Below are 24272 nucleotides of genomic sequence, written 5' to 3' on the forward strand. Positions count from 1 at the left end.
GGCGGCCCCGGCCCGGCTCGCCCGCGTCCCCCTGCAGATTCCACCATTAATTAGTCCTAAGGACTGTCTACTGGCAACTTAAACAAAGCGAATGCCTTGAATTCCTTCCCGGCCCAGCGGTCTGGCTGCGAGGCCAGCATCGGCCGGGACGCGGGGCTGGAGCGGCGGGCCGACAGCTGCGGCGGCGGCGGCGGCGGGACCCCTCCCCAGCCCGCCCGCGCCCCCCGCAGCCCGGTCCCGCAGCCCGGCCCGAGCGCTCCCAAACCGCCCTCCTCCTCCTCCTCCTCCTCCTCCTCCTCTTCGTTCTCCTCCTCCTCCTCCTCGGGAGCTCCCGGGCTCTTCCTGTAAGATCACTTCCTTCCTCCCCGGGTGCCCGCGGGCCCCGCGCAGCCCCCTCCCCGGCGGTCTCGACCCCCCGCCCGGCCCGCCGCTCCCCGCCCCCACCGCGTCCCGCGCGCCCTCCCCCCCAAAAGCCCAAACTCGGCCCGAAACTCTCCTCCGCCGCCCGAAAATGTCCCCTCGGCTCTCTGCCCCAAACATTTCTCCTCAGATTCTCGCTCCCACCAGAAGTCTCTCAGAACCTTCCCTCCCCCTCCAAAAGGAAAATTTCCAACTCCAAAAAAATTCTCAAGGTCTCGCCCCAAAAGATGACCCCCTTCCGAGTCCTTTCTCCAAAATTCCGCTCAAACTGCCCCCCACCTCAACTCCACACCCCCACAGCCCTCCCGGGGGTGCGCCCGCCGATTCTGCCCAGTCGCCCCTGGGTGCCCCGACCCCTCGCCGGGGCAGGCCGCCCCCTCCGGCCGCCCTCCGCCGCCCCCACCCGCCCGCCTCAGCCTCCCGCCCCGCGCGCCCGCCGCCTCCCCGCACACCCTTCACCTCAGGGACTCCGGCCCGCGCTCCCGCCCGCCGAGGGGTCCGGCGCTCAGCTCCCGGCGTCCGGCGCCTCCTCCGGCTCCCCGGGACTGACAATGAGGGGCGGGGCCATGTGGTGGCGTCAGCACCTTGTGGGCGGGGGCCTGAGGTTGTGGGCGGGGCTTCCGGCTAGTCCCGCCCCCTTCGTTCTTTCCCCCTTCCCAGGACTTGGACTTTGCCAAGTTTTCATTGCGTGCCTAGCTAGGTGCCCAGGGCCTGTGCTAGATGCGATGGGAAATCGAAATGGAAGACAAGGCGTCCTGCTTTCAAGAGGGGCACTCCCCAGGGAGTTGTGAGGATTAAATGAGATAATCTATGTAAAGGTGGTTAACCCAGGGCCTGGTATGGAGTAATCACTCAACAAATACTATTTCTATTACTCAGCAAATGTGGAAAAGGCACTCAGCTTGGAGACATGGGTTCCAGTCCCCAGCTCTGCTATTAATTCATTGTGTGACCCTAGACAAGACTTTGTCCATCTGTGTTCCTCACTTTTACCTTAAGATGGGAAGGAGTGATAACCAGATGATCTCAAAAGTCCCTCCAATAATTCTGTGACACATTTCCTGTGGAGCTGCTATGTGCAAGGTACCTGGGGGCCCAGAGAAATAGGGAGGGGGACCTTTGAAGGGAGCCCAAAACCCACAGCCAATGTGGTACAGGACACAGACACAGGCACACTCTCCCCCACAGATGCCCTCCCACGTGCTGGCACAGGGCTGAATTCACAAGCCAGAACACAGATGCACTGAAGGCTGCTTCCTCTCTGACTGCAGCAGCATAGCTGGTCTCTTGAGACATCTCTTGTGTAAGCTCCTTATTGCCTACGGAATAAAGGCCAAAGCCCTGGCCTGGTCTGGTCTCTTCCTACCTTATACACACACACAGACATACACACACTGTAAAGTTTATCCAAACTTCCACTCGCACACCCACTGCTTTCCCACATCTGTCCCATTGCTCATGCTCTTCCCTTGCTGTCTCATCTCCACTTAGAGCTCCTCCTAGCTTCCCCCATCCAGAAGCCAACTCTCCCTGCCTGAATACCCGAATACCTGTGTATTGTGTTTAACTCTCATGTGGGCATGAACACATTTTAATTTGTATCCAATTGACCTCCTGTGTGTTCCTTAGCACTCCCTCACTTCCTTTAGGTCAGCAACCACACATGTTTGTTGGGGCCAGAAAACCCTGGGATTATATACCCACGTTCGGGCTCTCTTTGAGCCTCATTCTTCTCCTGTGTAAAATGGGGATATTAATATAGTCCTTGTTTGTTCTGAAATTACATAAAACACTGTGTGGAAAGCACCAGGCACAATGTTCCAGAAAGGATGTAGTTGTCATTCTTATTTTCATTATTATCAAAATTATTTCCAGCTCCAAACACCACAGAGCACCCCTAGGGATAATCATTTCACAGTGGTTAGACATCTGAGGTCCCAAGAGAGGAAGAGGCTCACTAAAAGTGGCCCTACAGAGCATTGCCATTGGAACAAGAGCCCACACTCCAGTTTCTAGACCCCAGGGGGAATCTGTGGAGTCACATCTGATGCCCCCAAGGATCAGTCAGCACCCCTCCAAGTAGGGGACAGCTTCAAGTTGAGTTCTCTCTGCAAGTTATTTGCGGCAGAGCTGACCCGTTTCTCCCTTATGCCTTTCTGCTCTCGGTTCCCTTACAAAAAGATAGATCTGTGTTCAACTGCCCTTGGCATCTCTGCAGTCCTGGACAAGAGCTGCAGCAAGGCGCTGGGCGTTTCCAGAGTGCTGGCCTGTGGGAAAAGGGAAAGGGCTTTGGGATTCTGATTAATTTCCTGAGCTGCAGACAGGCAAAAATGGCTGTCCTGAAATGCTGGGCTGGTTCTCAAGGGCCCCTAACAAATTGCAGCTTATTTTTAGAAGAGGAGATTCAAAAATGCCACTTCCACGAAAAGTAAGCATGGCCACAGGATTGCTGCAGGCAAAGAAAGGGCTTTTACTGAGTCCCTCCTATGTGGGGATGCTGATTCCAAGCACTGCAAACCATTGGCAGAGAGAACCCAGGACATACAGGGGATGTTCTGAAGACAGAACTTTCTCCCCAAGACCCATGAGTCTATCAATCACTTATTAGTTCATTCACAGCAAAAGTTTTGGCACAGAAAAGATCAGGATTCAAATCTTAGCTCCACCACTTACCAGTTGTGTGACCTTGGACTTTCAAGTCCCTCAGCCTCTCATCTGAAAAATGGAAATAATAATAGCACCTATCTCATACAGTGGCTGTGAGAATTAAATGCAATAACATGTGCAAGAGCTTAGTTCTTAGGTGGTAGCACCTCATGCATGCCACTATATGGTGGCTACTGTTAATATTTCAACATGTCCTCCCAGAAAGGCCTATCCTGTGTTGCCCTCTGGGTCAGAAGTAGGGCTAATGGATAGTCCTGACCTCAAGAATCTCAGTCTGTAAAAGGAATGGGGTAGATTTTTGGTTCTAGGTATTTTCAACTAAGTATCTATGCTGCAAGCAATTTCGCTGCAAACATTTTCACTGCAAACATTTTCACCATACAACCCATTGGACTTAAGACAATTTTACCATAAAAAAGCAAAATAAATTGGTTGACAGTTTGATTTGATAGTTTGGTTTCATCAAACTGGTAGACAGTTTGGTTTCATTTCTCCATTGACTCGGTACTCCTCTATTTTTATATTATATAAATCCTAGCCATCATAACGGTCTGTGCTGTGGCACACAGTTTTTTTTTTTTTATTTTTTTTTAATGTTTATTTATTTTTGAGACAGAGAGAGACAGAGCATGAACGGGGGAGGGGCAGAGAGAGAGGGAGACACAGAATCGGAAGCAGGCTCCAGGCTCTGAGCCATCAGCCCAGAGCCCGATGCGGGGCTCGAACTCACGGACCGCGAGATCGTGACCTGAGCTGAAGTCGGACGCTTAACCGACTGAGCCACCCAGACGCCCCTGTGGCACACAGTTTTGAACCCATAATTCCCAGAGAACTTTGGAGCATTAATCAATGGACATGTGACAATATTCCAAAACCAGACAACAGCATAGAAGACTTTCACAACGCAATAGAAAGCTCAGTTACAAATATGCATCCTATTATTTAGAGACTGACACCTCTCTTAATAAATGAAGATATTTTAGTGAAAAAAGAAAAAGTCGCTCAGGTAGGGCACCTGGCTGGCTCAGTAGATAGAGCATGTGACTCTTGATCTTGGCGATGTGAGTCTGAGCCCCACCTTGCATGTAGTGACTACTTAAAAATAAATCTTGGAGCACCTAGGTGGCTCAGTTGGTTAAGCGTCCAACTTCGGCTCAGGTCATGATCTCACGGTCTGTGGTTTCGAGCCCTGCATCGGGCCCTGTGCTGATAGCTCAGAGCCTGGAGCCTGCTTCAGATTCTGTGTCTCCCTCGCTCTCTGCCCCTCCCCCACTCATATTTTTTCTCTCTCTCTCTCTCTCTCAAAAATAAACACTTAAAAAAATAATAAATAAATAAAATAAAATCTTTTTAAAAAAAGTCTGATGCCAAATAAGGAGAGGAATTAACAAACAAACAAACAAACAAACAAAAAGTATGACACTACAAATGAAAAACTTTGAACACAAGTGCTTAGGTACAATCCACAAAATAAAAGCAGTTTTTGTGCAGTATTACAGTATTGCCATGAGTCCACATACATTTTAAATGTATTCAAATATTTTGTATTTCACAATAAAAGCTTTTTAATTTTGTTTTTCATTTTTCATTTTCAAAAATTTTTTAAATGTTTATTCTTTTTTTTTTTTTTTTAATTTTTTTTTTCAACATTTATTTATTTTTGCGACAGAGAGAGACAGAGCATGAACGGGGGAGGGGCAGAGAGAGAGGGAGACACAGAATCGGAAACAGGCTCCAGGCTCTGAGCCATCAGCCCAGAGCCCGACACGGGGCTCGAACTCCCGGACCACGAGATCGTGACCTGGCTGAAGTCGGACGCTTAACCGACTGCGCCACCCAGGCGCCCCTAAATGTTTATTCTTGAGAGAGAGAGAGAGAGAGAGAGAGAGAGAAAGAGAAAGAGAGAGATAGAGCATGAGCAGGGGAGGGGCAGAGCGAGAGAGAGGGACGCAGAATCCAAAGCAGGCTCCAGGCTCTGAGCGGTCAGCATAGAGCCTGATGCAGGACTCAAGCTCACGAACCCTGAGATCATAACCTGAGCTGAAGTCAGACGCTCAACCGACTGAGCACCCAGGAGCCCTGTTTTTCATTTTTCATGTTTCACTCTATCCTTTTTAGGGAAGGTCCCTCTTTCATTTTTCATGATTTTATCTTTTATGGCAAAAACTGCCTTATGGCCAATTAGCTCGGCAGCAAAAAATGTCTGCAGCAAACATGCTTGTGACAAAGATATCTAGGGAGAAAATACCAGATGAGAGATTTTCACATATAGGCAAAAAAGGGGTTGAGGGGCTATTGTTAAATGAAAAGGGTAAGAGTAGAGGCCCCTGGGTGGTTCAGTTGGAGGAGCACGCAACTCTTGAGTTCAAGCCCCACATCGGGAGTAGAGATTGCTTAAATAAACAAACTTTAAAAAAAGAAAAGGGGGGCGCCTGGGTGGCGCAGTCGGTTAAGCGTCCGACTTCAGCCAGGTCACGATCTCGCGGTCCGTGAGTTCGAGCCCCGCATCAGGCTCTGGGCTGATGGCTCAGAGCCTGGAGCCTGTTTCACATTCTGTGTCTCCCTCTCTCTCTGCCCCTCCCCCGTTCATGCTCTGTCTCTCTCTGTCCCAAAAATAAATAAACGTTGAAAAAAAAAAAAATTTAAAAAAAAAAAAATAAATAAAAAAAATAAAAAAAATAAAAAAAGAAAAGGGATAAGACTAAGGTGCAGAATTATAGGCATAGTGGGTTATAACTTATATGCTCAGTACATGCCTAAAAAGTGGAGAATACAGAGAATGAAATAGGAGGCTTTCACCTTTTTTCCTTCTTTATGATTTGCTTTTTCTATGTGTGAGTGTGGGAGGGGGTGTGTGTGTAGCAGGAACTTTCAAAACTCTACTATATTCTGAGAGAGAGGAAAGGGGATGAAAACACAGCTACAGGGGTGACTGGCTGGCTCAACCAGTACAGCATGTGACCCTTGATCTCCAAGTTGTGAGTTCAAGCCCCACAATGGGTGTGGAGCCTACTTAAAATAAAAAATTGTTTAAATATACTTTAAAAAAGAAAAGAAAAGAAAACACAACTACAAGGCCATTGGCAGTGGGCATCTGAACTAACTGTGCACACTGCCATAGAAAGTTCCACATGGGCACCTGGATGGCTCAGTCAGTTGAGCGGCCAGCTTCGCTCAAGTCAAGATCTCACAGCTTGTGAATTCAAGCCCCACATAGGCTCACTGCTGTCAGCACAGCTTCAGATCCTCTGTCCCCCTCTCTCTACCCCCCCCAAAATAAAAATTTAATTAGTTAATTAATTAATTAAAAAACAAAACTCCATAAGTTCCATCTCATTCCAGGGAAGGCCCCTGCCCAGACAATTCTCACCTTCTCCCCACTCTCCAGCCCTTAGCTGCACATGAACTTTCAGTCCCACAACCAAAGGCAAGCCTCCTAACAAAACCTCCAGAAACCACAGCAGGGCCAGGAGAAAAGACTTTAAAGTAGGAAGAATTTTTTGCTGCCTGTCCTGTGCCCCTCACAAAGAATAACAATTTGCTGGCATTTTGTGTCTATGGTGCCTAAACTTGCACTTTCATCTTTCCTCATATCTTTCTGCAATTTCAATTTTTTTTATGAGGAGCATACATTATTTGGTCACCAGAAAAAATGCAGTAAAGATAGGTATAAAAAGAAAGCTAACCAAGCTGGTGTTGGTTCACTTTTGTTGGTAGCAAACAATAAATTACAACATTGTGGTTGAGGCCAGTGCTAAGTCTCTTAAGAATCATAGAAAGTGAGAGTGGGAAGGGATAAACTTGCCCTCAATTTCTCCTACTCTCCCCCACATGGCATGATTTTCAGTCCCTTCACATTGCAGGCCACCCACCAATATCTGCATTTCATTCATCCATTCCACAAACACTTAATGGATCCTTTACTATAGACCAAGCATCATACTGGGCACTTCACAGGAATTATCTGATACAGGTTATAGAGGTCATTATTCCTACCTTGTAGATTAGGAAAACAAGGCTCAGAGGAGGTAAGGTAACTCGCCCAAATTCTCACATCTAGTGGGATCTAAATCAAGACCTTCACAACATCAAAGCCCATTTCCTAAAGAATGTGGGCTGAATTCCAAAGCTAATGACTTATGTCCTTGAGCAGCCATTATTTCATGGATGGCCTTGGGCAAGTCACTGAACTCTTCTCAGCAGCGGTGTCCCCATCTCTGTGGGATGAGGCTTTACCCAGATATTTTATCAGTTAAGTACTTTGTAAGTTATAATACATAATGCAGAGGGAAGTAAGTGTTTCCATCAACTCTGGAGAGACTAAGTCTCACTCATCCTTAGATCTCTTGGTGCTTTCCTCATTAGTGTTTCTCCCCCTTGGTGTTTATTCCTATTAGTGTTTATCCCCCATTAGCACATTTAGGACAATCCTACTTCCAGGAACTCTATCATTACCCCACTAGCCTGGGACCTCCTTCAGGACAGAAATGATAGTCCTTTCTGATCCCTTTCTGCCCCCGCTGCAGCATCTGGCATGTAGCCCTCCAGATTCCCTCCCTCTTTTATTTATTTCATAACAAATGTCTGAGAGCCTAACATGTGCCAGGCACCGCACATACTATAAGAGAGCAAAGGGCCCTGTCTTCCTGGAGGGAAGGGGGGATGGGGTAGAGAGACAAAATAACATTAAACACAATTAGTTACTTAAAAACAATTGCATTAAGCACCACAGAGCATCAGGTTTGGGAAATGTGGGGTGGGAATCTAACTGAATCCAGGACAGAGGGAAGGCTTCCTAGAGGAGGTGGCCTTGAAGCTCAGAAAGGCTAAGAAATTAGCTCAAGATCACACAGCTGCTAAGCACAAAAGCTGGGATTTTAACCTAGAAATGCCTGACTCCAAAGTCCATGCTGTGCCTCCTGGAGAACACTGCCTTTTATCTCCTTCATCGTATTCTTCCCCGTTTAACACTGGATGCTCTAAAGCAATGGTTTTCCCAGGTTTGGGGATCAGACATTCCTTTGACATCTATGAAACCTCTCCCAGGAATTACATGCATACTACAGACCCACAATACCTTGCCTACAATTTCAAAAGGTTCATAGGCATCCTGAGGCCCAGATTTAGAACTCACACCATGGAGGACCATAGGACTTTACAGTGAGAATCTCAGAACCTCCCAAAGAGACACCACCAGGGTTCCATAGGGACCTCAAATCCCTAGACTGACCCCAGAAACTCTATGGAAATATTTTCAAGATCCAGAAGAAAAATCCTGGGATCCTGTAGAAAACCCAAGTCTCTCCAGGGTAGCTGCAGGACACTGCAGAGATATTCTTAAGATGCTATAGGCTGTAGAGGAACCTCCAGTCCTCATAAAGCTGGAGTCCCTGAGGAGGAACCGGGGAGCCTTAGAAAGCTATGGGTCTTAACCCTTTTTGGGTCACTGACACCTTTAAAACTCTGAGCAAAAATGCAATACACAGCATGTTACACACAAAAGCAATAGGTTCACAGACCTCCGGGAGTCCCCGGATTCAGATCTCCCGTTCCTGAGCTTCCATTAGAACCTGAACCCCTCAAGAGCCTGGCCCAGGACCACAGACTGACGGCACCCACTTCAGAGTCCCAGCAGGTCGCGGGTCAAAGCCGGTCTTGTCGTTTGCTAGCCATGACCTTGGACCACTCACCTACAAACCCTCAGGCCTCAGCGACCTCTCCTCCCCAGCCCAGCCCCGGCGGCGTGGGCTCCGAGCCGGGCCGGGCGGCGGTGTCGAGGAATCGGAATCTGCGGGCTCGCTGCACCGGGAGTGCGGACGGCGGGGGAGGCGGCGCGCTTGCCGCAGTGACAGCTCCGCGCGGCCGCGAGCCTGGGAAGCCGGCAGTGCGGGGCGCGCTCGCGGCCTTTCCCACCCACCGGGCAGGGCGTGCCCGCCAGCCGGCTTCCTGCAGTCGAGGGCCGGGGAGGAGGGAAGGCGCAGAGGGGCCCGGGGCCTGGCAGGCCTGGTTCCTGGCTTTCTCTGCACGTTTCCTGAGCAGGACCGCCGGGGGATGGGACCCAGCACAAACCTCTTTCCCGGGGAACGCGGCCAGGAAATCGCGTCCTTGCTAGCTCAGGTTCCTCCTCTCTGCCGGAAGGTGCTGACTGCCATCCACAATCTTTCAGTCCTTAGGAACTGGGTGTGATGTGACCCACTTACCCCAGGAAGCACCGGAGAGACGACGACATGGCAGACCGCAGACCCCACAACACAGCAAAACTCCAGCCCTGTAGTGTACGTTCAATGAACTCCGTCCTACGGATGAGAAAGCTGAGGCTTAACAATTGGAATGACCTACGCAAGGTCATCGTTAAAGTACTGCTAGGCATAAAATAAAGTGCTTACTGCATACCACTGTGCTACGAATGTTCTAGATATAATTGTGCCATTGAGCCCTCAGAATCTATGAAGATAACAGTGTCCCTATTTTACAAATGAGAAAACTGAGAACCAGAAGCCAAGTGGCTTCTCCAGTGTCACACAGCTAAAAGCAAGAGTTAAAAAGTAGACTCCAGTCTCCTGTTTTCGGGGCTCAGACCATTCTGCTATCCTGCTTCCCAGATATCCTGCATCAACACATTAGAGCCTAGTAACCTGAGGGCCAGAACTTTGTCTCATTTGTTTTTGGGCCCCGAAAACCCCTCCTGGAGCTTGGCACAAAATAGGTATTCTGAGATTACTATAGAGCCCAGCACAGAAGCTCAAAATTAGAAGGACTAGTAGGAGGCATCTAGCTTGTCTCCTTCTAGAACCTTCAGCCAAGTGAAAGTTCAGCCGCTGCTTGAATACTTCTATCATGATGAACTCTCTCTCTCTCCATTCCAGCCCATTCTCCTGTTGGACAATTAATTATGTTTGGTCCAAAATGCAAATACTGCATTTTGCTCAGGGTTCCCTATAAACAAAGGAAGACCATTTCCTTCCTCATGGCCACAATATATATTGCACGGTATTCTTAGCCATTTGGTAAGAATTGATGATTCAGAAATGTTAAATTCCTTGTGAACTGGGACAGTGTCAGCTGTTCACCAGAGATGTTTGCCTTCCATGGGTAGAGTTGTTTCAAAGTCAAGAGCCCAGACTACATTTTCCAGCACCCGCTTGTATTTAAGCACGTGACTGGTTTTCACCAATGGGATGTGGGCAGAGACAATGTGTGCCATGTCTAGGGCAAATCCAAATGAAGAGGTATGTGTGCTTTCTCAAAGCTCGACCTTTTCACTGTCATCTGCCAGATGTTGGATGCCAACACCAGAAGACGCTCAAAAGAGAACCATCTAGCACCAACTGTCTCTGTTCATGTAACTGATGCATTACGTCCTGCCTATTCCCAAAAGAGTTTTGAGGTAGTTTCCATTGCAGTCTGAAGCCTATCTGATGGATAATTAAACAGCAAGAATCAACGAATAATGAAAGCCTGGACGAAAGGCCAGTGGGGAGGAAGAAAGATGAAAAATTGACTAATTATAGCAGAAATACTAGGTTAAGTGTCCTAAAGATAGCACTGTGACAGAGCAAAAACCACAGCTCTGAGTTGCCTGGCAGTCAAAGCAAAGAGGGAAATTACATGAGCTACAAATTATATGGGAAGTAGCAAACATGTGGTCAAGCACACACAAAACCTGAGGCCAGACCGTTGTTGTGAAGTCTAATTCCACTACGTACTAGTCATGTGACCTTAGTTATTGGATTTCCCTGTGCTTCTTCTGTTTCTTCATCTGAAAAATGGGAATGATACAATAATAAAACCCCTCTCTTTGGGTCATGGGGAGGATTAAATGAGTTCAAGTATATACAGTTCTTCTAACGGGCCTGTCATATGGCAAATTCTATATAGGAATTAGCTATTACTCTACCTGATGGGAAGAATTAGTTTCATAATTTGGGAGAGACAAATTTTTCTCCGCACTAAACTCTCAGAGGAATATATTATACAAGGGACACCTTCCCTACCCCCGCCCAATGCAATGGACTGTGCCTCAATCAGGGTTTTATGACAACTGTTGGACTGTGGGTCACATGGTTGTTTCTCTTATTGGCTTTTGGATGAGACAAGCTTTGGCATCCCACTCACCGGAGAATTCTGGGGACAGGCTGCTTGGGGGTAAGCGGCAACCCTAGGTCTCTTTCTGCTGTCCGTAGGAAGGGAAGTGTCATAGTGAGGAGCAAAGGGTTGGTGTTAAACAGACCCAGATACATCTATTAACCTCTTTAAGCCGGTTTCTTTATTCATACAGTGGAGACAATAGCAATCAGGATCTACCTAAGAAAGTTGCCACAAAGATTATATGAAAGAATTCTGCAAAACACTTCCCATAATAGCAAGACTGCAGTGCATAAGCACCCACAAAATAAGGAAGAATCTGAGAAAATAAAATAAGAACTCTTGCCTGAGACCCCTGGAGTAAGGCGAATAACTTTTTTTTTAAGTTTTATTTTTTTATTTTGAGAGAGAGAATGGGGTAAGGGCAGAGAGAGAGAGGGAGAGAATCCCAAGCAGGCTCCATGCTATCAGCACGGAGCCGGATGTGGGACTCGATCACACAAACTGTGAACTCATGACCTGAGCCGAAATCAAGAGGTGGACGCTTAACCTACTGAGCCACCCAGGGACCCCTAAGGAGAATAATTTTTAATGCTTCAAAAAATAGTACAGAAATGGTACATTTCCCTCAGAATGTGGTCCTGGGCTGACCAAAACATCATTTCCATCACTCCTCTGCTTCTGGCTGGAATTCCCTTGGCTCAAGGCCGTGTGGTGTGCAGCCCAGGCTGGTCCATTTTTGGAGCCACCCTGGCCTGGAAAGGTGCCACAGAGCCGGAATGACCACCATGTCATAGCAACAGACTCTGTGTTTGAGGGGGATTGAGGACCTGAAGCTCCCCCTTGGGCTTCCACGTTATAGGTGGAGAGCACTGTGCTGAGCTTTACACACATTGCCTTGTCCGGCCCCCACAACAGCTTCATGGGATGAAGTCTATTCATAATCGCACACTTGTGGATAAAGAAACCAAGGATCAAAAGCAGCAAAATGACCTGTCTATGGTCACACAACTAAGAAGTGGCAGAGCTGGGACATAAAAGATATATCTGACACTGTTATGTATCTTTAACCGTTAGACCACACTGCCTCTCCCATCCAGCCTGACCCAGGATCTTGTTTCTCTCGTTAGCCAAACTCTCTCTTCCCAGGCCGTTTTCATCAAGGATCTAGGAAACAGCTGCTGCTGGGACCACCTATGCCTCCTGCCTGGCCCCAGGGTAGCCCCTGACCCTGCGTGAACTAGCTCATGGGCAAGACTGACAAGTTTCATTGGGGCGCTTCAAGTTGATCAGAAGCTCTGAGTGGATGGAAAATCAGCCATCATTGCCATCACCTGAGTTCAGCCTGCAGCTCTTCTTTCTCAGCCTCCTGGTTGGTCTCTCTGCCTCCAGGCTCCCCCACCTCCATTCCTCCTTTCGCACACAGCCAGAGTGATTGCTCTTAACATTTATCTAACCAAGTCATTCCCCTGATGAATAATCTTCAGTAGTTGCCGTTGTTCCCAGTTTAAAGTTCAAAGTCAATAGCTTGGTTTAGCTCCCAAGGCCCAGCCTACGTACCTCCAAACTTCTCCTTCCTCTCAGGCATCCTTGGCCCCAAACACTCATGGTTACCAGCCTCAGAGACTTCACACATAGTTTCCTTGTGATACGAGATGAACAAATGTGTGGATGAGCTGCCAGGCTTAAGGTGAGCTGCGAGGCTGTCAGATGACATAAACCTCATCTTCTCCAGGTGGCAGCAATGACTTCCTGCCATTGGACGGAGACTTCCCTGCTGGGGAGGGAGTGGCCCACCATCCACCCGGGAAAGGGACCCGTCAGGGAGAGACTATCAGCAACTCCGACTCTGTGTAGATCCCTGGGAAACAACGGCCTTATCTTGCACCCACTCTATGTGTCAGAGGTTGGGTGTCAGGGAGGTGTCATGATAAAGCAGCACAGGGGAGCTAGATTTCCTGCAAGTCTATGTGGTACCTATGTCCAAGCTTTTAACAACTTAGAACTTGCATTGTATTCGTTCTCATTCATTCATCAAAAAATTTACTGGGTGTCTCCTGGGTGCCCAGGGGTCTCAGTGATGGGGATACAGTGGCCAAGTGGTCAACTAGAACTTAGCTCCTCCTGGAGCTCTGAGCTACATGCAGGAAAGGCTGACTCAGAAACAGATGATTACAATTGCATTTGGAAAGCCCATCTTGGTTGCCTTGGGTGGCAGTTGTTCTTTGACATTTCTTTGCTTGAGGCAGAATTCACTCTGTGTATGTTTATAATATATACAGTTGCTGGAGTCCCCTCCCAGAGTGGGCATAGGCTTCCCACCTCACCATTCCCATTAGCAAAGGAAAATCCGCTCTGAATGAGGAAGGTACCCATCCACCTTTGATTTCCGCGCCTCTCTAGTGCCCCTTCGCCACCTGGTGGTCATATCTGGAATAGACCAGGATTTCTGACCAAAAATCTGAGGAAAGAGACCTAGTGTGGGTCCACTTAACAGCAATATTCCAAAGGGTGGCGTTTTCACCCAACTCTACATCCCTCTCCCCAGGGCTTACCTGTACCTGAGGTTCTGAGAAAGGCAGAAATATATTTTGTCTCACTGTGGAATCTTGGATCTGTTACTGCCCTTCTCTGGGCTCAGCTTCCTCATCTATAAAAAAAAAAAAAGGGCAGGAGATTGGGCCTTACTAGCTCTGATATTCTAGGATCTATGTCTAAAGTTCACCAAGTGACCTGTGACTCTGCCTCCTTCCTTAGCTCAGTGGGCAGATGTATATTCAGGAAGGGCTGAAAAGTTGCTGACTTGTTCACTCTCTACCCAAGCGCTTTAATTTATTTTTTTAATCTTTATTTATTTTTGAGACAGAGAGGTAGAGAGACAGAGTGCAAGTAGGGGAGGAACAGAGACAGAGGGAGACACAGAATTTGGAGCAGGCTCCAGGCTCTGAGCTGTCAGCACAGAGCCCGACGTGGGGCTCGAACCCACGAACCACAAGATCATGACCTGAGCTGAAGTCAGACGCTTGACCGACTGAGCCACCCAGGCGCCCCTCTACCCAAGTGCTTTATACATGGAAGATGTTTTATTGGGTTTAGGGCTGCATTAATAGAAGAACTGTATGGTCAGTGAGGGAGGTGATAGTCCTTCTGCCCATGTTTGGAGTCCTGTGCTCCATCTGAGATTAGAATTGTGAATGGGACGTGGAGAAAGTGTGACGTATCCATAGAAGAAGGAACAAAATAATGGCTGAGGGGGGACCATAAAGCCACATTTTATGGGGAACAATGGAAGGAGCCAGAATATTGACTCTGTTATAAAAAAAAAAAAAAAAGACTCAAGGGGTATAAGCATCTGCACTCAAATATCTGAAGAGGGAATCTGGGGAAGAGGACTGGGAGAGTTAGGAATTAGGGGCTACTAACTTCAAGGGACAGATGTTTCTACCCCCGAAACTAAGAGAAGCTTTTAGTCTGAGCTAGCTAAAGAACAGAACCACATTTGAATGGTGTCCCTAACTAGTTTGTAACCTTTGGCAAGTTCCTTCATCATGTGAAAATGTATAAAATGGGTATTATACGGAGCATGCAGGACCAATGACAACAGAACGATATAAAACGTTTTTTAAACGCCTAGTGCAGGGGTGTTTGGGTGGCTCAGTTGGTTAAGTGTTTGACTTTTGATTTTGGCTCAGGTCCTGATCTCCCAGTTCATGAGTTTGAGCCCTCGGGTGGCGCTGTTCAGCGTGGAGCCTGCTTGAGATTGTCTCTTTCTCTCCTTCTCTCACTGTCCCTCCCTCCCTCTCTAAACAAACAAACAAACAAACAAACAAACAAAGTTTAAATAAATTGCCCAGTGCAAGGCCTAGCGCCTGGTTAGTGCTCGGTGAGTGTAACTATGGTTAGTAAAATAGAAAGATAGTGAGCTCCCTGTCACTGGACGTGTGAGCAGAGAGGCTCGAGGATACTTGGTAGAAGTGGTGAGGAGTCAAGCAACCGGCAGAGTGTGGCTGAGGACGATAGTGTGGGCTGATAGCTAGCAGCACTGGCTCTTGGGTCACACTGACTAGATATGAATCTCAGCTTTGCTATTGCTATTCCTGAACCCTTCCAAGCCTCAGTCTCCCCATCTGCAAAATAGGGGTAATAGTAGGTCCCACTTCACCTAGTAGTTGGGGGATCAGGGAAGTAAAGCAATCAAAATGTGTGAGCTACTGCTCTGACATTAGTGATCTGATTGGGGTAGTCCCAGGTGACCTTGAAGGTCTCTTCCAGAATATCTTGGGTGCCCTGGTAGAGCAGGTAAATCCACTATTCTTTTTTTTTTTCAAAAAATTTTTATTAGTTTATTTATTTTTTGAGAGAGAGAGAGAGAGAGAGAACAGGGGAGGGGCAGGGAGAGAGGGAGGGAGGGAATCCCAAGCGGGCTCCCTGTGCTGTCAGCACAGAGCCCAATGCAGGGCTTGAACTCATGCACCACCAGATCATAACTTGAACCGAAATCAAGAGTTGGATGCTCAACTGACTGAGCCACCCGGGCGCCCCCAGTAAATTCACTATTCTAAGACTCCCAGGTGCAGAGGACTGCTTCCATCTGCTCCTTGCCAGCGGCAGTGTAAACAGGGCACTGTCCCTTCCCCTCCCCCACAAGCCAGCCCTTCCTGTGACAGGAAGGTGACTAGAATGGCACCTGAGGAAGCTGTGGGGGCGGGGTACAGGATGGGGTACAGGACAGGCACGGTGGAGCACAGGCTGTCTGGCTTTCTAATCTGCTTATGCACTTTGGTCTCTAGATAAACTCTGAGCTCCGTGAGGGAACCAATGGCCATACAGGGCAAAGAAATTAGCCAATAGTGTGGAAGATCAGAGGTTGCCAACTGGTGGCCCAGAGGCCAAACCTGGCTCACAGGTTTGTTTTGCGGTTGGCATAGTAGCACCGTGGTTCGGGTTTGTTTTTAATTAGCTGTCAACATTAAAAATAAGGGGGCTGCATAGAAAATCCAGATTCCTCACTCTGTTAAAAATCAACAGCACTAGCACATTTCTGCACAACATGAGTCAGTTGTTGATGAGTAGTGGCCGCCACCTTAAGATAGGACATGTGAGTTCCAGGTCACCAGAGTCCCCATATCTCCCTATTGTGTCACAGCTAGTTTGCTTTACTCACTTATGAAGGCCCCCAAAGTCTCCTGAGTTTGTGATTCCTGGGGTAGAGGCGAGAGCACTTTGCAAATGTATCAGGACAATGGGTGGTCCCACCCTGGTTATGGCACTCATGAGTGCTCCCAACTCCCTTTCCCCATCTGCAAAAGGGGGATGAGGACTTGGATTCCTCCCAGGGCTGATCTGAAGATTAAATAAGAAAAGGTCTGTAAAGTACCTGGAATGTAGTAGGTGCCCAAACAAAAATTCCTCCTGAGTAAACTGCGGTCCGGTCTCACTCAAGAATCTCCCCTGTCTTTGAATGTCACAGTGTTGGGCACAGTGCCAAGCCACCACCACCCTAGGAGGCTGACATTACTGTTATCCACATTGGTTAGAGGAGCAAGATGAGGCACAGAGCCTCATAAAGCATAAAGCAAGGCGTAAAGGCATCCAGGCATAAAGCAAGCAAATAGAAGAGCTGAGGTAGGTAGCCCCAGCTGTGTGATTCCTAAACCTGTGCTTTTTCTCACTGCCTCACAACCACATGCTGTTTTGACCGTGGCCACATCCACAGCCTGGGGTTAAGACTGTGGATTCTGGGGGCATAACTGTATGGCTCGAATTTGGCCCCACCGCTTACTAGATGCATGACACTGGGCACATTATTTACTTTCTTGGGACTTTCAGTTCTTTATCTGGAGGTTAATAAAAGGACTAGCTCTATGTGGGTTAAGAGAGTTTATGCTCATAAAATGCTTAGGGCAGAACCTGGGTACACAGTAAGAGCTCAATAAATGCCAGCTATTATTATCATTAATTGAGCACTGGCTGTGTGCCAGGTACTAAGAGTACAAAGATCAGGGAGAATCCCTGTGAGGCTCAGAGTTGGCTGAGAGATCATAGGTCAGAGTGACATGTGCTGTAAGGAGCCTGGCTGTGAGAGTGAGAGGGGAGTGATGGTTAATTTTATGTGTCAGTTTGTCGGGGCCACCATCCCCAGATACTTGGTCAAATGATTGTGAACATTTCTGCATTCAGAAGGGTATTTTTGGATGAATGTACATTTAGGTCAGTGGACTTTGAGTGAAGCAGATTGCCCTCCATAGGGTGGGTGGGCCTCATCCGCTCAGCTGAAAACTTGAATAGAACAAAAGGCTGACCTCCTCTGAGCAAGAGGGAATTCTGCAGAAGATGGCCTTTGGACTTCATCTGCAACATTGGCTCTCCCTGGTTCTATAACAGCCTGCCTTTGGACTCAAAGTGCAACTTATTTTCTGAATCTCCAGCCTATGGGCCTCCCCCATCGAATTTTGGACTCACCAAGCCTCCACAACTGTGTGAGCCAGTTCCTTGAAATGAATCTCTTTCTGTACATATGCACATCGTGTTGGTTCTATTTGTCTGAAAAACTCTCATACAGGGTTGGGGGGAAAGAATCAATGCCTCTGCCAGAGCAGACATCCTCATCTTGTTTGGCAGTGCTAGCTTGGAGGAGGTGGTCCAAGGGCTTTGTCCCTGTCCCCAGTGAATGTAACAGTTCTTTAATGATTGGGTTGCATTTACTTACAAGGATCCCACAAAGCTGGGAGAGCCAGCACATATAGAGGTTGCAGAATCAGGATTCAAAAACTACTTAATCTGCAGAATGAAATGTAGGAAGCTGCAAGGAGAAATGTAGCATGGATCGTGGAAAAGTCCTGCCCTTGGTCCAGTTGCGCAGATACAGAATCAGGGGCCGGGGGTGGAAGAGTGCAGCCAGCTTAAAAGCACTAGATGGGTCCAAGATTTAGTTCTTTTAGGTGCCTGGCAGTCTCAGTTGGTAGAGCGTATGACTCTTGATCTTTGGGTCCTGAGTTCAAGCCCCAAGTTGGGTGTGGAGCCTACTTAAAAAAAAAAAAAAAAAAAGATTAGTGCTTTTAGTTTGACTGCCAGTGAAATATGGGCCAATTCTTTCCTCATTTATGTTAAGAGAAGAAAAGCTGATGTGAGACTGATCAGCCTGGGGAGGCACAGTCCTGGCCTCCAGGTTTCAGAAAAGCAGGATCAGAACATGCACATAGAAAGAAGTTACTAGAAATCGGGGCACCTGGGTGGCTCAGTCGGTTAAGCATCCGACGTCAGCTCAGGTCATGATCTCATAGTCTGTGAGTTCAAGCCCCGTGCCAGGCTCTGTGCTGACAGCTCGGAGCCTGGAGCCTGCTTTGGATTCTGTGTCTCCCTCTTTCTCTGCCCCTCCCCTGCTCATGCTCTCTCTCTGCCTCAAAAATAAATAAAAACATTAAAAAAAATTTTTTTTAAAGAAATTACTAGGGGCTCCTGGGTGGCTCAGTCGGTTAAGCGTCCGACTTCAGCTCAGGTCACGATCTCACGGTCCATGAGTTTGAGCCCCGCGTCGGGCTCTGGGCTGATGGCTCAGAGCCTGGAGCCTGCTTCCGATTCTGTGTCTCCCTCTCTCTCTGCCCCTCCCCCGTTCATGCTCTGTCTCTCTCTGTCTCAAAAATAAATAAACGTTAAAAAAAATTTAAAAGAAATTACTAGAAATCAGATTTGGCCCCATTGGGAAAGCATTCGGTGCTGGCTGACCAATGATGGACTGGGTGTCTCAGGGGAACTAGATTTCCCTGTCACCAAGAATGTTCCAGGAGATATCCCTTCTTGGTGGTGTAACCAAGAGAGTGCGGTGAAGAGAAGGAGCATGAGCTTTGGTTGGGACAGACTGAGATTCAAACTAAAGTTGGTGTGGCCTCAGATGAGTCACCCTCTCTGAGTCTCCATTTCCTCTGCTGCCACGGGAGCCTGCAGACCTCGCTGGACCACTTGCGCCACACTGGAAATCCCTGGGTCACCTCTCAAAGCAGCCAGTGAACATAAGCTGTTTGTCAGACTGGCTGTCCCCACTTTCCTTCCCCAAGCCCCAAGCCTGTGCTAACCCGAGAGTGCCCCATGCTGCCCAGCCCTGTTGCCATCCAACCCACGGAAGGGGCAAGGTAGCAAGACTGAGGTGTCAGGACGTATTCAGCATCGAGTAGCAGAAAAATCCAGCCAACAGTATTTAAACCATAAGGCTTGTTACTGCTCACTTATCCCAGGGATGCTTCAGTGGCTCAGAGATGTGGTCAAGGAACTGGTTTTGGTCTTTCCCCTCTGTCATCCTCAGGGCATCAGTGACATTTTCCTACAGAATCACAGAATGGCTGGGGGTATAACAGTCCCTTGGATTCTCCCAGGGCTGATCTGAAGATTAAATAAGAAAATATCTGTAAAGTACCAAGCTTCCCATCCTCACAGGACTACTCCCAAGCAGAAGGAACTTTTTTTCCTTTCCTGTCTCTCTTTTCCTGCAAGAGGCATCTTTCCCAAAGCCCCCAGCCGGTTTCCCCTTACATCTTGCATGACCAACTTGTTCTGGTTTGCCTGGTACTTTTGCGGCTTGTACTGAAATTTGCAAGTCCTGGGAACCCCCTTAGTCCCGGGCGAAACCGACTGGTTGGTCTTCCTACTTACATTTCATTGCAAGTACTAGCTCACATGTCTATCCCTTGACCAATCCCTAGCAAAGGGAATGGAAATACCCCAACTGCTTAAACCAATGAGGATTCGCCTCCTGGAGGGCTGGGTACTTTCCCATTGGAAGTGATTCGGGGTTCTGCGAGGAAGCAGGATCAGCTGTTGGGTGGGCACCGGCCCCACTTGCTTCAATCAGAAATGAGCAGAGTCCCCTCCTAGCCAAGGCTCGGCTCTCCCCCAGCATCATCACTATCATGCTAGATGTGTGTTTGTGACTAAGTGTGAAAGAATTAGGAGCATGACAGGGATGTTGGGGGAGGGAGAGGAGTGGAGGAGAAAGGCCTCAAATACAGGTTTCCGGTGTGGTCATGGGAAACAAGTTTATTTTTATTTTGACCTTCATGTGGCCTAACTAGTGTGCAGTTCTCCAGGCATGATACCCAAAAGGGCAGCTTTCAGGTAAAAATAAGGAAGGTCAGAAAACAGCTGATCTTTCTCCTATGCCGGCCTGTCCTTTGACTGTAACTGTGTAGAGACTCTGGAGGAAGGGTTATCTGAACAAAAGGACAGAAGGGCCGGGCTGAATGCAGGCTAGGGGTCAGCCCTAGCCGTGGCTCCTTGGAGACACTGGGGTCACCCGGCCTCCTCACTCACCTCTTGCATCAGCTACACTCAGGACAGAACTGCTCGGAGTCTGACCTAGGTCTACCTGACACCAAATCTCATGACTTGTGAGGTTCCAGCCCCAGGGCCAGTCACTTTCTCTTAAAATGTTATCAATTTTTAAAAATGTTTATTTATTTATTTTGAGAGAAAGCAAGAAAGAGAGAGAGAGAGAGAGAGCGACAGAGTACGTACTGAGGAGGGGCAGAAGGAGAGAGACAGAGAGAGAGTCCTAATCAGGCTCTGTGCTGTCAGCTCAGAGCCTGATGCGGGGCTCAATCCCACGAACCCTGAGATCATGACCTGAGCTGAAATCAAGAGTCAGACGCTCGACTGACTGAGCCACCCAAGCACTCCATCCTTCTCTTAAAATTTTAAAGATGAAGACTTTGAGTATAATTCATTTGTAAACCTGGAAATGGTGTTCCATTCATTCATTCATTCATTTACTCATTCACTCATTCAAACAAATGTTTATTGAGTATGTATTTTGTGCCAGGCACTATGATGTACCGAGGATCAAACAGTGAATATGACAAATAAGATCCCCATCCTGAAGAAGCTGACACTCTCGAGGTGCCAGACAGAAAATAAGCAAGAACTACCATATACACGTCATCATTAGTAAGAAGTATAATTAAAAAAACAAAGCCAGGGGGGCGCCTGGGTGGCTCAGTGGGTTAAGCACCCAACTTCGGCTCAGGTCGTGATTTCGCGGTTTGTGAGTTCGAGCCCCGCATCCGGCTCTGTGCTGACAGCTCAGAGCCTGGAGCCTGCTTCAGATTCTGTGTGTCCCTCTTTCTCTGCCCCTCCCCCACTCATGCTCTGTCTCTTTCTCTGAAAAATAAGTAAACATTAAAAAATTAAAAAACAAACAAACAAACAACAAAGCCAGGGAAGGGGTTGGAGAATGACCAAGTTGATGCGGGAAAGGTGTCTGCTCTTTTTTTAGATCTGCAAACTACAGCCTGTTAGCAGGCATCTATTTTAGTAAATAAAATTGCATTGGAATACAGCCAAGCTTGCCTACTTACATATCACCTGTGGCTGCCTTCATGCCACAATGGCAGAGATGAATAATTGCAACAGAGATGATATGAACTGCAAAGATGAAACCACTATCTGGCCCTTAAAGAGTTTGCCTTCCCAATGAGCTGTCACTTCACACCCACTAGGATGGCTATCATCAGAAAGATGGACCATCCCAAGCACCAGTCGGATGTGGACAAATAGCAGCCTCATGCTAATGGGAATGTAAAATGGTGCGACCACTTTGGAAAACAGTCAGGCAGTTCCTCAAAAGGGCGAACACGGAGTTACCATAGGACCCAGCAATCCTAGCCCGGGGTGTGTGCCCAAGAGAAATGAAAGCCCGTCTCCACACAAAAATCTGTACAAGAATATTCATAGCAGCATTGATCATAACGGAAAAAGGGAGAAACAACTCACATGCTCATCAATGGATGAATGAATAGGTAAAATTTGCCATAGCCATACAATTGAATATTAGCTGACAATAAAAAGAAATGTAACAGTGACACTTGCTACAACATGGGTGAGCTGTGAAAACACTACATCAAATGAAAGATGCCAGCCACAGGGGTGCCTGGGTGGCTCAGTCGGTTAAGTGTCCGGCTGTGGTTCGTGAGTTCGAGCCCTGTGTCGGGCTCCATGCTGAGCTCAGAGCCTGGAGCCTGCTTTGGATTCTGTGTCTCCCTCTGTCTCTGCCCCTCCCCCGCTCATGCTCTGTTTAGCTGTCTCTCAAAAGCAAACAAACAAAAAGCCACTCATGAAAGAGCACAGATTGTGTGATTCCCCATGTGTGACATGTGCAGAAGAGGCCATCTATAGAAAGAGACAACGGGTTAGTGATTGTCTCGGGCCAGGGAGGCCAGGGAGTGTTGGCTAAAGGGTACAGGGTTTCTTTGGGGCGTAATGAATTGTGGCGTTGATGGTTCTAGAACTCTGTGAATATACTAAAGGTCAATGGATTGCATACTTTCATTGGGTGAATTATTTGGTGTATGAGTTATGTCTCAGTAAAGCCATGTTTTAGAAGGTTTATCAAACTTCTGTTCTAGATAGTCAGGGAAGGCCTCTGAGTAGGTGGCTTTTCAGCTTTGTTGGTAATTGGCTCAAAGCTCTCAAACAGTAATAGATGACATTTTACTGAGCATTTATGTACCAGACACTGTGCAAAGCATTTTTTTTTTTTTTTTTGAGAGAGAGAGAGGATGAGAAACAGGGTGTGAACAGGGGAAGGGAAGGGAGGGAGAGAGAGAGAGGGAGAGAGAGAATCCCAAGCAGCTTCCACACTGTCAGTGCAGAGCCTGACGCAGGGCTCCATCTCACACACTGTGAGATCATGACCTGAGCGAAAATCAAGAGTTGGACCCTTAACCAACTGAGCCACCAAGGTGCCCCTGTGCAAAGCATTTTATAATTATCACCTCATTTAATCCCCACAAAAACCTTGTGGCTTAGATACTGACAACCCCACTTAATAGATGAACAAATTGGAACACAGAGAGGTTAGGTGACTTGCCCTAGATCACACAGCTGATAAACGGCAGAACTAGGATTCAATGCTGGCTGTTTCCGATTTCGAGGCTATGTCCACGGAGCTAAAATACTGAGCTATATATACTTCCTGTCCAGTCTCTGAATTCCTGATGTTTCCCAGATCAGGAAGATGGCCCAATGTAAGATGGAGGAGATGGGAAAGAGCAGAGCCTTAAAGGAAGGTAGGGAAGGACATGCTAGGTGTAGAGGAGAGCAATGAGCATGCTAAAGGGGTGTTTCTGGGCTCAGGGAGGACCCTCACAGGGGGAGCAATATGCTAACATAGTGGTTCCCAAACGTTAGAGAGATAGAAACCATCTACTGCAGGAAGTGAACGAGAAGCTTATTTAAAATGCAGATTCCTAGGCCTCACTGCCAGAGATCTGATTTAATGGGTCTAAGTTGGGGGCCAGGAACCCAGTGTTAACAAGCTCCCTGTATAGAAGGCAGAGGGTCCAGGGAGCACATTGTGAGGTGTTCAGCACCTTCAAGGTCAGCACAAGACTTCTCTGTGTGCCTCCCCCACCCCATTTTGGCATCCTTCTTTTCCCTCCTTCCTGATATCCCGTATCCCTGGCTCTCATTCTTCTCTCTGAGCCCAGAGACCCCATTGAGCAGGACAGACCTCCCGTTTTTGTTCTTGTTCTTTCCTCCACTTGGTGTGACCATCCTACCTTCCTTTGCTCTATCTCTCCCAAGAGGCCTCATCACATCTCCCCTTCCTTAGCCTCCTATTCCACAAGGGCCCATCTTTTGGGAGTCTGCTGAAGTGTCCCCTCTTTATGAAATCTTCTCTAACAACATGAACATTTCTTTACTGCATCTATAAAATGGGGCTGAAGCGCAAACAAGAAAATGTGCACAAAGGGCATTGTAGGCACTCAATAAATTGTGCCTATTATTTTTATACAGTAACATGCCTATTCTGATTCCCATTTTACAGTTGAGGAAAGTGAGGCAAAGAAGGATTAAGAAACTTGTCCAAGACCACCTTGCTAGAAATTGGTGGTACTTGGATTTGAACTGAGGCTTCAGACGCTCAGCTTTAATCATCATGTGAGACTGGCTCTCATTGTGATGAGGCTCTACTGAGATAACAGATGCCAGGATTTTGGCACAGGGCCTGGCCTGTGGTAGGTGCTCAATAAATACGGGAGACTGAAGTGAACTGAAAGGCTTCTCCATCCAGGGAGAGGGGGGAGATTACCCAAAGACTTTACTGACCA

At 47.7% G+C, this 24272-nt stretch overlaps 1 protein-coding gene across 9 annotated transcripts in view; it reads right to left on the minus strand.

Annotated features, from left to right (window-relative positions):
- The window catches only part of LUZP1 (leucine zipper protein 1), a 107483-nt gene extending 98306 nt beyond the window's left edge, over positions 1–9177 (minus strand). For 4 of the 9 annotated variants that reach the window (XM_086716004.1, XM_086715996.1, XM_086715998.1 and 1 more), the window contains exon 1: positions 880–999. The gene's annotated coding sequence lies outside the window, so the exon portion shown is untranslated. Of the gene's footprint in view, positions 1–879; positions 1000–8777; positions 9089–9156 lie in introns of those variants that run through there. The other 5 variants (XM_086716008.1, XM_086716006.1, XM_086715997.1 and 2 more) reach the window with 3 other exon arrangements.
- Positions 9178–24272: the final 15095 nt, after the last annotated feature.

The sequence above is a fragment of the Puma concolor genome, chromosome C1, assembly GCF_028749965.1.
Source record: "Puma concolor isolate L17-30 chromosome C1, mPumCon1.1.hap2, whole genome shotgun sequence".
Classification (NCBI taxonomy): domain Eukaryota; kingdom Metazoa; phylum Chordata; class Mammalia; order Carnivora; family Felidae; genus Puma; species Puma concolor.